The following is a 13,669-nucleotide window of genomic DNA, read 5'->3' on the forward strand; positions in this document are numbered from 1 at the left end:
AACAGTCTATGTACAGTTAGATGCAAGCTCTTAAAATTCAGAGAAAATTCACCCAGGACCAATACCACACTTCAAGTAGATGACCTAATTGTTCCTAAATGATCATATGTTAGCAAAATGATGATGGAAGAAATCAGAATTGTCACTTACATATGTATGTTGTATATTAGAGGCTTGTCAATAGGGCAGAGAGTAGATATTGAGTGAGAAAGCAAGAATATAACTAGGTAATGCCAGAATGGGAGGAAGGAGAAGGCAGAAGAAAGTAACGGCGTGGGTTTCTGTGTCTTTTGGCAAAGGTTATCTAATCACCTGTTCTTGGCCTTTTGGACTAGATATTAGCCTTTAAACTAAACTAGACTGTTTTTTTCTATACGAAACACAGTGCTTGGTGCAATGTAGATGCTCACCAGAGGCTTAGAGGATTGAACAGAGCCCTTTTACTGCCTTTTCATTCTGGCCTCAGATTGGATCAAAAAGAAACTAAAATCCCTAATATCTGTTCATGCTTATTATGTAAAATTCCACCCTAATTTGAACTAAAAGGCACATCTTCTCTAAGTTTCCACCTTGGTCATTGAACTTCTGGAGAAAGTCACACAAAACAGAATAGGCACTATAAAAACCCACCAGACTCACCTAGGCCTTCTGCACTACCAAGGAGAATCCCACTGTGTTCTTCTGGTCAACCTGCCATCCTATTTGTCCCAAGAACTATTTTAAACTTCTACTTTCCTCAAATCTCCTCCTCACTTGTTCTTGGCAGCACCTTGCTCCCTAGGAGCGACCATTTGGGACACCTCTCAGCCTCTCAGTACCAAGCCTACACACAGCTTGCATCTATCTCTACCCTTCTTCTTTCTTATAACTATGGAAGAGATGTTCCTCCGTCTATCCTTCTATTTGTGCTCAGGACCCCGTGTCTCTGTCCATACCAGGAACCATCCCTTCAACAGTCATCCTATCCTATTATCGCTCCTACACACTGAATCTCTCCTCTCTACTGTATTTTTCTAAGCATATAAAAATGCTAAAATCTCCATTCCCCTCCAGAAACTTCTTTTCACCTCACCCCACCCGCCCACATTCCTAAGATATTATACCAGCTCATTTTCTTTTCCTTTAAGGTAATATGTCCAAGACTTACCCACATTTGCTCTGTTTCTTCACTTCTTATGCTTTCCTCATCCTTTAACAAGTAAGTTAAAGCTTCTACCTCTTCAACAAGCCACCTTTTGCTAAAGTCAACAACAACCTCCAGACTAATATATTAAGTGATATATTTTTCAATCCTTAACTTACTTGACTTCTCAGGGGTCACTATTGACCACTCTCTTTGAAACGCTTTCTTTTTTTGGCTTCTGTGTCAATGTTTTCTGATTTTCCTACTACCCCTTAGCTATTCCTTCTGAGGATATTCACAGCCTCATTTTTCCCTTCCAGGTGATTAAATATTGAGTTCTTCAAGTCCCAGTTTGGGCCTTCTTCTCCATCTAACCTTGTCCCTAGGCAATCATCATCCATGCCAACAGCTTCTTTTGTCTTCACTTTACTTCTGAATTCCAGTTGTATATATTCATCTGCACACCCAACATGATTACTTCTCTCTGTTGAAAGCATTTGACACTAGACATCTCAAAAACAGATCTTAACCCCAGTTCTCCTCTGGTCTTTCATAGAACCCTGAGTGGCACCATCCTTCATATTTTTAACAAACATAAAACCAGTAGTCACTTCTTTCTCCTTCATCTCCCACATACAATCCATAGATTTGTTTCAAAACTGCACATTTCGTTTCTGAATTCTCTCTCAGTCGCATTCATTTTGCTTCCAATCCCATCGTCTCTACACAAGTCTATTTCCTACTATAGTCTCCTTACTTTTGCTCTTCCTAAACCATTTACCACAATGAACCTAGCTTAATTTTTTAATTTCCGGATTATGGTAGTTTATCTTGTAATTGTAAGAGATAATACAGAAAGGTCTGGTATGCCCTCTACCCCTCTCTCATAATGGCCCAATATAAAATCTTTAACTATAGTACAATATCACAGTCAGGAAACTGACATTGGTACAATCCATGCACCTGATTCAGATTTCACTCATTTTACATACACTCATATAAGCGTGTGCACGTCGCTCCGTGCTATCACGTCCTTATGTAAGATTTGCATGATGGCCACCACAGTCAAAATACGGGACGGCTACATCCTAAGACTGTTTCGGGCTACAGTTTTGTAGCCACAGTCAGCCCCATCTTCCCTAACTCCCAAATCACTGTTACTCTGCTCTCTATTTCATAATTTTGTCATTATAAGAATGCTATATAAAGGAAATTGGCTTTTTCACTTAGTGTAACATCTCTGTTATTAATCCAAGTTATACATATCAAGAGTTCACTGCTTCTAAGTATTGAGCAGTTCCATGGTTTGGTCATACTGTGGTTTAACCATTTACTGATTGAAGGACATCTGGGTTGTTTCCAGTTTGGGGCTATTGTGAGTAAAACTGCCATAAACGTTGTTATCTATGTGGATATGTTTCCATCTGTTTGGGATAAATGTACAAGAGTAGCAAGATCTTTTTAGAATACAAAATTGATCATGCCACTTTCATTCTTAAATGCGCTTTTCCATTGCCCTGAGGCAGGTCCTTAACATGTCGTCAGAGATCCTGACATCTACAGGCCCTGAATTATCTCCTCAACCTCAGAGGTCAGCTCAGAGTCACTTCCTCAGGGAAGCGTCTTCTGTACTTCCAGACTCACTTAGATCCCTCTCCTATATTGCTTGTAGAGGACCTGGCACTTTTATTTCACAGCAGTAAGCACAGCTTGCAATTATAAGTTCTTTTGTGTGACCATTTGATTAATGTCTCTCTCCCATCCCCCAGATTGTAAACTCCAGCAGGGCAGAGGCTCTGTGTGTTTTGCTATTAGGTTTTCAGCACTTAGTAGACATTCACTTTGTGTTTAAGGAAATTCCACCAAGGATTTTAAGACAGATAGTCTTGGATTCAAGTTCTGTCTCTGTTACTTCCTAGGCATTCTTGGAAAAAAATTATTCAAACATGCTAAATATCCATTTCATTTTTATAACATTATATACTTAATAAGAGTAGTTTAAAAGGTTAAATCATATAACCATTAAAAATATTTTGTCTAGTACCCAAAGAAAAGCAAGTACTCAACAAATTTTATCATTAGTTTCACAAAAGATACGAGTTTTTGTTTTTGTTTCCAACTTGGGTTTAGTTCATTGTCTTCATTTCTTGCTTGTTCCTGGGATTCTGATTCTGGTAATTTTTAAGAGTCTAAAAAGGAACCCTCAGTTTAGAACTCCAATAATTCTATGACAGTTGGGTTCAACCTCAGGTATGTCCCCTTAGGCATTTGAGAGCCTTATTTGACCTCTTGGCTCTGGTTTCCATTTTCATTTTACTTAATACTTCTTCCTCTTGTTTCCCAGCTTGTGGATCTTAGGGTTCCCAGTTTACGTAAAGAAGTTTTCTAAACATATCTTGCCTCATTCCTTATGCTAATACTTTTCCATGGAGGAGAATCATCTTGTTGGTAAGGCAGCCCTTGGTCCCTGTTTCTCAGTTGGCTGGGACTTATCTATTAAGTTTCTGAGTTTTTCTCCTTTCTAGACTGCTTAGACTAGCGGGAGTCAGCGACCTAGAAAATCATTACTCTTATGCAGATCCAGATTTTCCCTTGGGAGGAAGACAGTCAGTGAGCCCCTTCTATCTCTCACACTAAGTTCTGTCCTTCCACCTAGATTTTAGCAAAAATTCTGGCTCCCCAGCTATCAGTTTTTTACTTTTCAATGGGTTTAAAATTTGAGTGGGGAAAAACTGCTTTTTATTGTACCCCTTCAAAGAATCCTACACTTAGGTTTATGCTTTTGCTCGAGATATCATTTCTTTACTTTTCCTTTCTTTCTTTTCTTTTTTACATTCAAGCCATTTTTGAAGACTAGCTAATTGGGAAGCCTGGGGTGCTGCAGTCTATGGGGTCACAAAGAGTTGGATACCACTTAGCAACTGAACAACAACAAAAATCGCATTTTACACAATGTTTTCCAGCCCATCAGTTTTCTTTCATGAATGAAATCCTATAGTACTTATTGGAGTATCATTCCTTTTGGAATTGTTATTATCTTATGTGCATATGGAACACTCAAGAGTATGGCTTCTTTTCGTAACTCAATTTTAAGTTTCTTAAGAACACACAAGGGCAATGTGCTCGTTTATGTTTTAACTCTCCACTAAACATGATTCTGAATCCTAGCTTGTGCTGTGTTTTCATTTTAGTAATATACTCCCCCATTTCCTTTATGAAAAGCTTATGGAAAGCATTGTTTAATAGGTAGAAAGGCTAAAAGGAATGGAAGCAGAGAGAGGTAATGCTCCTGGCTGCGGTAGACTGGTCTGCAGTGTGTTTTGATTCTCTGAATCAAAGATAGAAAAAAATAGCCACTACTACTACAAGGAAAAAAACATGAGGAGGAAGGGTCCTGAAAATGATATCTGAGCAATGAAAGACAGTGAATATTTTAAAGATCACTGAATTTAATTTATTCAACCTAAATGCATAAAAGTACAGGTGGGGACATTATTTATGCAGGTATATGCAAATCACTTTATAAAATAGGCAAAGCCCTTCTGCTTTTTATAAGTTGCCAAGGTGGTTCCTGATATTTTAAAAGCTATGCACCTTTCATGTAATTTCCTAAGACTTGGAATCCCTCTATCAGAATCTCATAGTCATTGTCGCAGCAAGTTTGTTTTTTTTCTCTCCTCTGGGACATTTACAAGGCTCTCATAACCATCATAAAAAGAGTGGTTTCCACAGAGATGTGACTGGAAAAAATCACTTGGAAATCGCTGAGGAGCAAGTCACAATGTTCAAAGCAGAGAACATAGGCTTTGAAAACATGAACCCATCTGACCTCTTGAATTTAGAACAGTGAATTCCTGAGCTCTGAAACATGGGGCCCGGCTGTGCATGCCATATTGGTGCTATAAGACTGGCAGTAGGTTGGCTGTGGCATGGTCTATTTCAAACTCCTTCACAGTGCCCAGTGCTGCATGTTCCCAGATGACATTTGGTTGGCAGAAGCTGGGCCTCCAAAGCTGGCAGTCTGGAACGCAGCCCACTGTGTTTTGACAAACACATAATTGACCATCTGATCACCAGCCTACGTTCTGCACTCAGGTCACTGAGGGGACCTGGGCTTTCAATAGGTCCCTTACTCCTTATCTTGTTCATCTCCGCAAACATTTCTCCAGAAAGTAATACAGAGAAGACTTATGCACACCCACACATATCTTCCCATTTGCTAAAGAGAGCATGGCACATGCAACAGAAGCCGCTGAAAACCTCCTTTAAATTGTCCTGGCAGCCCAGCGCAAACAAGAGAAAAGCACACTTACGGTGAACTCTAATTCAGAAGGGAGGAACAAATATCCGGCATTGTTTCAGCACTCGCCTGTGCATAAGTTGCAATTCAGTTCAATGGCTTGGAACTTCTTCTCAGAAAAGGGCAGCCATGGGAAAATGATAGGAACTGGGGCTTTGATTGACGTTAGGAGGATCTTATTAAGAACTGGTTTTATTTTCAGGTGAAAGAAGAGAAAAGCCAGACTGGCAGTGTCCCCTCCTTCTTGGCCTGCCAAGGCCACTATGAGAGGAGGAGATACACATTTCTGGAGACCAGCAGGCCCAGTTCAAGTTGAGGTCTCCAGTGAAGGGATTGTAAGGAACATTTCACCTGAAATTTGGCCCCACACAACATGTGAGCCTTCATCCAAGAAGGCAAGGTTTGTGCATGGGGCCAAGCCAGACTGGCGTTAGGCAAACATCAGTGTCTATGCAGCACTACCCAGTGGCCTCTCCTCTCCTTTCCCAGCCCCACTGCACAGTTGAAGCCCTTGGTTTTCATCTTTGACCTGCTCTCCCTTTTCTCAGTCAGTCACCAGACTGCTCTTTTGCTAAAACATAAATCTACTTAAAATTCTTCAAAGCCTCACCAAGCCTGTTACTTCAAGTCCAAACTCCTTGTTCAGCACACAAAGCCTTCCATGATCTGCCTCCTGCTTACTGGCCAGCCTCATCGCCTTTGAAAGGATCTCCTTCAGTCACGAAACTTGAGCCGAGAACTCGGAACCTGCCTGCTGTGTGTCATCTCCCTGCTGCGTGTCGCCTCCTTTGCACTGTCTTTTTTTTCTGATTATGATCTTCTGTTGTTTGCCCCTCCCTCATAAGCACCTGGTAAACTACAGTTCACTCTTCAGGCTTTTAGGTTCCGCTAGGGCACCTCCCTGTGCAGGTAGGTGCTCCTGCTTCTTTTTCGTTCCCTTGCTACATCTTGTATACACCTCCATTCCAGTGGCCATCACATGGCATGGCCTTTATTTATGTATATCTCCCTATCAGGCTGAGATTTAACAATGGGGAGCATTTCTTATTTATTTAGCAGTTCTTAAAACCGAGAATGGTGACTGGTTTTCCATAAATGTTTGTTGACTGAGAACTGAATAAAGAGCCATACGTGATAATCCATCAAAACCTAAGCTAAGCAGTAGTATTAACTTCTACAAGTAGGATAGGAGCCTCCAAGCAATCCAATGAAGGCAGAAGACCCCAGTAGTAAGGCACTTTGGATGGTTATCACTGGGTGAAAGGAAGAGTGGCGGACTGAGGGTGTGATGGAGGAATGTCTTGTTAACAGAGAAGGTAGGCAGTGAATTTTCAGGCTTTTCAACATTTAGTTTTCAATATGGAAAGGTCCTTTCTGAGAATGCATCTGAGTTTGAACTGTGGACAGTTCTACATTTTAAGAACCCGGTTCTCAAATAGGGTGAGTCTGTGCTATCTACTTCAAGGCAGCATGTCAGGTCATGGAGAGCTCCTTTCTGCTCTGCTAAAGATGAATGGGATGAAACACTTTCAGGGGAATGTCTGGAAGCTATTCAGCTCCTATTGAAATCTATGTCAAAGACTTTGGACTAAAGGCAGTGCCAAGGAGAAAAAATTCGAACAGGCAGAATGTTGCACCTGCCTGGAGGAGGCCATTCAGTGGCACTAGGAGCTAGAAGCGCTAAGGGATAATGTTTTCACCTGTCCCCAGGGAACTTTTCTTCTCCTTCTGATGGGCCCCTGGGGCACCACCTCCGGAGCCATCACCTGTGTCTGTGGGCACATGAGGTCAGCAGAACTGTCACAGGCCCTGTCACCCTTGAAATAAAGGCAGTCTCTAGATTTGAAACAATCTAAGCAAGCATGAAACCTGGCCTGGGAGGGGGGAAAAGGTTAGTGGGTACATAGATGGGCTCTCAGTCTATTCCAGGTCATTTGCTCAGCCTCATCTCTGGTTAAAACTTGGATCTTTCTAGAAGCTGCCAGATTGATGGTTGATGTAGTATAGAATCAGTTTCACATTTTCCTATGAGCCAGGCACGGCCTTTCAATTATGTTTTTTATCTCAAAGGTCTCCCCTGGATTTCTAATCTATGACCCAGGTCTCCAGGCCCCTGAACTGCTTGTGTTTGAAGCTTGCCCTCCAGTGCTGACGTCATAATAGCTGAGCCGGGCGGGCAGGAGTGCACAGTGCTGACTCATCCCCGGTGATGTGAGGATTAATGCCTTGTCTAACACACAGCTATTATGTGAACTGTTTTTACACAAAAGAACTGTAACAGAAATGATTTGCCAGTCAGAGGACTAGAAATACACAGTGCTAGGTAACTAGAGTAGGGACAGAGAGATGTAAAGTGGTAACCGCAAGCATGAATGCCGACACCCTCCAAAGCACTGACAGACCCACTCTATCAACACCGAGAATGAGGAATAACAAGACTTGTCAGGGGCAGAGAGGACCCACCCCTGCTGTATAAATGCATTACACACAGCACCAGTCTTTGGGGAGTTTAATCAATCTCCTTTCTCTGTCAAATAACTGTCACTTTAGACTTTAGCCTTAGCATCCTTTGGAGGATATTGCTCCCCTAAATATATTTGCAACTCGCTTCTAGGAATGTGAGTGGAAGCCACACACAAGCGAAAGAGCCATGGGAACTCCCTTCCTGTGCAAATGCTTGCAACACAAGAAATACCTCGCAGTGCGAAGGCGTCAGTGAAGCGAGATAGAATGTTGTGAATAGGGGACAGTGTTCACCAGGGAGTGAGAAGCAGCTGGAAGGACACTGATAATATTTATCACGTGAGGTGACTGCCACTACCTGTAGCATTACTTGGGTAGTGTCATACACAGTGCCTTTGATTATCTGGGTTCATGGCCCCAGAATCTCTCTCAAGCAGCTCGAGGTAAAATTTATCCAAACCAACTCAGTGCAGCCTAATTTGGGCTTTAAATAATAAATATTCTCTCTTTTCAACTGAAATCAAGTTATTATTTTTTCCCCAAATGACTTTCCATCTTTTCTAAAAAGAGAATGGTACCTTCTATAAACCTCCTAGCATATGTAATCCTGGATTTCTCTCTTTTTTTCCTGGACTTTACAATTTCACAAGATTTCAGCCTAAGTGACTGAAGTTTTATACTTCAGTCTTATACTTCCTGTAAAAGGATATTAGAAATTTTGTACAAAAAAATGAAACCTCTGATCTAGAAGTTGAAGTGAAAAGCTATTGAACCTAGAGATGGTGTATAACTGAAGAATAAATAATTGCCCATTGATTGACAGCAGAGCAAAAGCCCAACTGTTGCTGGTATCTGACTGAAGAATGTAAGCTGTAGTCTAGAAGAGCAGTGACTTTTGCAAACAGCAGCTGTGGCCAAGTCAAAGGCAGTCTTTATATAATACAAGTCCAGTGGCTTGGGCTGCTGGCCTTTTCAGCCCCCTCATGATGGCAACCTCTACTATCACCAAGAGCATCGATTCCAAACATGAAAGAAGCTAATACACAGTGAAGACGCCCTGGAAACCACAACAAATTCAACTGGAAAACATGCCAATAAAGACTCAAATTTCCCAAATCAGGCACTTTTTTTTTTTTGGAAAAGTAAAGAAACCATTTTCACTTACACAAAGAGAAGGGGCAGGCCACAGGCTGATGGTCAAGGAACTGAAAATCAAAGACAAAACAAGGAATTAAAAATAAACCCAATGATACTGTGGAGAGAAGGAAAGCAAATTAAGTTTAGACAGGACTTGTTGCTCCTAAAGCATGAGCAGTAACAGCCCATTTTGTCACCTGGAGCCCAAGATTCAGGACTCATAAAATGTCCAAAGATGTGGCCTCTTGCTGTTTGATCAATGTAGAAGGGGTGGTAACCTCTTTCTTTGTCAGCTTTATTCTGATCAGAATCATATGAACATTTTCTAGAGTTGTGCTGTTCAATATAGTAGCCACTAGCCATATTTACCTATTTAAATGTAAAATACTTAAAATTTAATAAAAAAGTAAATGTTTGGTTCCTTGGTCTACTAGTCACATCCCTAGTGCTCCACAGCCACCTGTGGCTGGTGGCTGCCTTACAGATAGACCATTTTTATTGTTGCTTAAATAGCTATTGGGTAGCACATGAGAACAAGTAAAAGCTTTACTATGTTGTACATGACAAATCTTAGCTAATTTTGACAAAGATGAATCAAACTCATAGACTTTGTTTCTTTGAAGGGTAGATTTCGTATGTTTCATGCTTTGGATAAATTCAAAACCTCCATGTGCTGTCAGTCATTAACTGACAGTAGTTACTGCCTTGTCTGCTGCATAGCACCAGGCTAGGAATGTGCCCTCTGACAAAAGGATTTTAAACAAAAGCATCTGTCCCCAAAAATGCATTTCTAATAATAAAAACTTCAGTTTTCTGCTATACATCAACATGAATCAACATAGGCAGAAACCAACATAATATTGTAAAGCAATTATCCTTCAATTAAAAATAAATAAATGTAAAAGGAGGAAAAAAAAAACACTTCAGTTTTGGGGGGAGTTGACCTTAACAGTTTCTCATTCTATATTTCAAGTCTGACAATTTTCGTTTGTAATCGTCAACACACAAGCCAAATAAGCGATTAATGGACTGGCCTGCTCACTATTGTTCTGATAGCTTTTCTTACAGAGAAATAAAACTGAAGTAATAGAAGATTCAAGAGAATAAACCAAACAAGGATGCTGAGAAGACAAAGCAGGTCTCCTTATCCCACCCCACTCAAATATGTCAAGGACTTAAAATATGCTGGTTGAATTTTTGTGTCTCTGACACTATGGTTTTAGCCACTTCACATAAGGCCTCCAGAAAAATGCAAAACAAACTGTATTAAAAAAGATCAAGTAGAAAGACCTGATTAAATAAATTAGCATAGAATAAGGATAAAGCAGAAAACTGGCAATTAGAGCTTCACTTCTCAGCAAGTTTTCTGGACAAATGCACCACTGTAGAGATTCCTCCAAAGAATACATTTTTCTTTTTGTGGACTAGGTGAAACCCTGTTCCATGAACATGCAGGAGTGAAGGATGGTGTTCATCTCTTTAGACAAGAAGAGTTAAGTTGAAAATCTGCAGCTTGGACCATAAAGAGAGGTTGGGGGTCTCCAATGCTTTTAAAGTGTTTCACAAAATTGATGAGCTTAATGAAAATTTTAAGCAAGATAATTAACTTATGTATGATTCATTGAAAGTATACACAAACTTGAAATATACATGTGTGTGTCTATATATATATAGACTAACTAGCTTCAAAGACTTTAAAACTCTAAGTTTTGCTACATTCTAGTCCCGTATACAAGCTGGTATCCTAGACTATCGCACTGGTGCATCTTTTAAAGTATTTTTCCTTTCTTCTCTTCTTTTCTCCTTTCCTTCCTTCCCCCCTGCTCCTCCAATATTTTTGAACTTGCTTTCTTTCCCAACCTTTGAAAAAAATGGAGAAAAATATGATTGGTGGTTAATCTGTGCAGTGTGCTCGCTTATTTTTCTGTTGTATGTTATAAACCCAATAAGTCTTAATAATAATTATGCTCTTTTTGAACTATGCTCAGTATTTATGTTCTTATATCTAAGCATACAACTTTCTAAATTTCAAGGAGTATTTATTCATAAAAGTTAATCAGTCAAAATTAAATTTTTGATGTGATCAAAAGAGATCGATGTAAATTATACCCAGATTGACTAATATATCCAAGGTCTGGAATGAAAAACTATCTTTCCTGGATGTCAAATGACACACAGGCTGTCAATGACAGGAATCCAAGATGGAGAGAAAATTCACAGTGTGTATGTCACAGTCTAAGACAAATTAAAGCCAAGTTAAATTAAAGATTTTATTGGATATAATTGTTGTCTTTATGTATTAATGAAAATCAATAATATCTATCCCAAATTTAATATTAAGGCTAAAAATTTAATCTCAGAGTTCTTCTACAATTTATAAACATTCATAAATGTCAAAAGGCCCCCATTTCTTGATTGAATTACAATCTGCTATGCAATTTTGAAAATATGTATTAATCTGCATGGGTTTATTTTTGTTCAGCTCAAATTGTTATTTTATTGATATGTGCCCTTTCTGCCTAAGTGATATTCACTTTGTATGTCTGTATATTGTTTTCATCTGAAACACAAAGAATTATCTATAGTCGTTTTGCACAAGATTAAAATCATTTGCATTAAGCATGCTGGGTTCAAAGAACAAATATCTAGCAAAGAGTATAGAACTGTAAAGGCCAAATGAATCAGGACCTTAAAACAGTAGGGGAGGCAAGAGTAGAGAGAGGGAGAGGGGTTAAGTGTGATTTTAGTTTTGTGATATCTGAGTAGAATTTATTATATAGTATCAGTCTCCACGGAAGTAAAAGTATTATTAACTTTTAGTTAATAGTAACTGAAGGATTAGTCCATTCTGATTTCTGTGTACGTAATGTTCCAGGGCAGTGATTCCCAACTTTTGGAAGTGATGCAGATCCCTATGAAAATCTCTCCTCCTAGAAATTCTTCAAAAATACCAAGTTTCAAGCGTCTCCCAAACTCCAAGGAGGTCTTCTAAGAATTCCAGTTTAGTAACCCCCGGCCTAAAGGGAGAGGGGAGAAAGTGTTCTTTCAGTCCCCTTGCTCATCACTTCTAGGATGTTTTAACAAGTTGCTATCAAGTTAAAGCCAGTAGTAAATGAAATGTATGAAAATGGAGCGTACTACATGGGTAGGTATGTGTGGCTAGAGACACACAGACTCCTTCATGGGACTTCCAGACTCTTCTTTCCTAGTCCTTGACCACTTCTTTATGAGAAAGGCCATAGAGCCTCAGGGACAATAAGGTAGAGGAAATAATGAGCAAAGGAATGATAATAAGAGGTACTATTCACTGAAGACCTTCTATGGTTTCAGGTATCCTAAGTAAATGTTCTTCAATTTGAATATGGGCAGACCCAGGGAAGTGGAGCAGTCTGACAAGTATGCAAAGCCACAAAGTAAATAATAAAGATGTGGCTGTCTCTTTAGAGAGTCAGTTGTCCTTGTGGCTAAGTAATTCAAAATCTTATTTGTACGTGTACTCATTTATCCCATAACTACTTCTTGAAAGTTATACACAAAAAGAACAGACCCTGTTCTTGTCCCCATGGAACTTCCAGTTTGGTGAAACAAACAAGGATTTCTTGAGGAGCGGAAAGCAGAATATGTACATATTTTTTGGATGAAACCTGAGACTTTGCTGAAAGCCTAATTTGTGGCACACTGTTTCAGGCATCAGGCACCCCGAATATTGCATGCTCACCTTAGCTTGAGGATCACCTGCCTAGAAGAGTTTAAAAAGCAGCTCTAACAGTATATCATTTAATCCTGACTACAAGAGTATATACTGTCATTTCTACTTTACCAGAGAAAAAATGAGATTTGAGAAATTAGAAAACTCACCTTAAATCAGACAGTTTCTTGGATTTAATAAGTTTGTACTGTTCCAAAATCTATATATTTATAAATCCTAAGTTCCCGTACCTCTAGGTATTTCTCTCTTTATGTTTGCCCTTGACATCTGGACTAATTCAGGAATTTGTTAGGCTAGTTTAGGCTTCTCCTTTGGAAGGAGACATATTTGGCTTGATTTGGATTCTACATATTGGACGGTGGTAACGGAAAGGTATTGTTAATATTACACCTCTTTTATGGGCAGAAGCTGAGCCACTTGCCAGCTGAGGTAACTGGCTGGATTAGAAAAGGAGCCCAGGGTATCAGTCTCTCATTCCTCTTGACTAGCTCCAAGGCTAGGCAATGGCACTGTCCAGGGGCTTTTTTGCAAGTGGGGTTCACACTGGTTGGTAAAGAGTGAGAGAAATTTGCTAAGGGAAAATAATAGTACAATAAAAAATGGGGAATAATCATAACTCACAAAAACTGGTTACTTTTAGCATTGTGAATAGAAAAGAGAGAACTTATTCATCACAAATGAATCAGAAAATTAGAATGTGTCACAGCACTGATGACAGAGCTGAGGAATTCAGATGAACTGAAGTTCAACACTTATCCTTCTATCTGAATAGGGTAAATGGTGAGACAACAGGACAGAAATGACCTCTTAGACATGCCTTTAATCCTTCCAATCTTTCTTTTCCAACTACTTTCTCTAGTATTTAGGTGGGTTTACATCTTTGTTTATTATGGGTAGAGGTAACATTTTAACATTCTTTTTATGTTCTAGAAGTATT

The 13,669-nt window shown here is 39.5% G+C and overlaps 1 protein-coding gene across 50 annotated transcripts in view; it reads right to left on the reverse strand.

Annotated features, from left to right (window-relative positions):
• Positions 1 to 13,669, reverse strand: part of ZBTB20 (zinc finger and BTB domain containing 20) — an 863,472-nt gene that overhangs the window by 185,830 nt on the left and 663,973 nt on the right. For 32 of the 50 annotated variants that reach the window (XM_060418084.1, XM_060417983.1, XM_060417962.1 and 29 more), the window contains one exon: positions 1 to 9,091. This exon is cut by the window's left edge. The exons of 3 other annotated variants lie outside the window; for them this stretch is intronic. The gene's annotated coding sequence lies outside the window, so the exon portion shown is untranslated. The remainder of the gene's footprint in view (positions 9,092 to 13,669) is intronic. 15 more of the 50 variants (XM_060417945.1, XM_060418065.1, XM_060418031.1 and 12 more) reach the window with 1 other exon arrangement.

The sequence above is a fragment of the Ovis aries genome, chromosome 1 (assembly GCF_016772045.2).
Source record: "Ovis aries strain OAR_USU_Benz2616 breed Rambouillet chromosome 1, ARS-UI_Ramb_v3.0, whole genome shotgun sequence".
NCBI classification, from domain to species: Eukaryota; Metazoa; Chordata; class Mammalia; order Artiodactyla; family Bovidae; genus Ovis; species Ovis aries.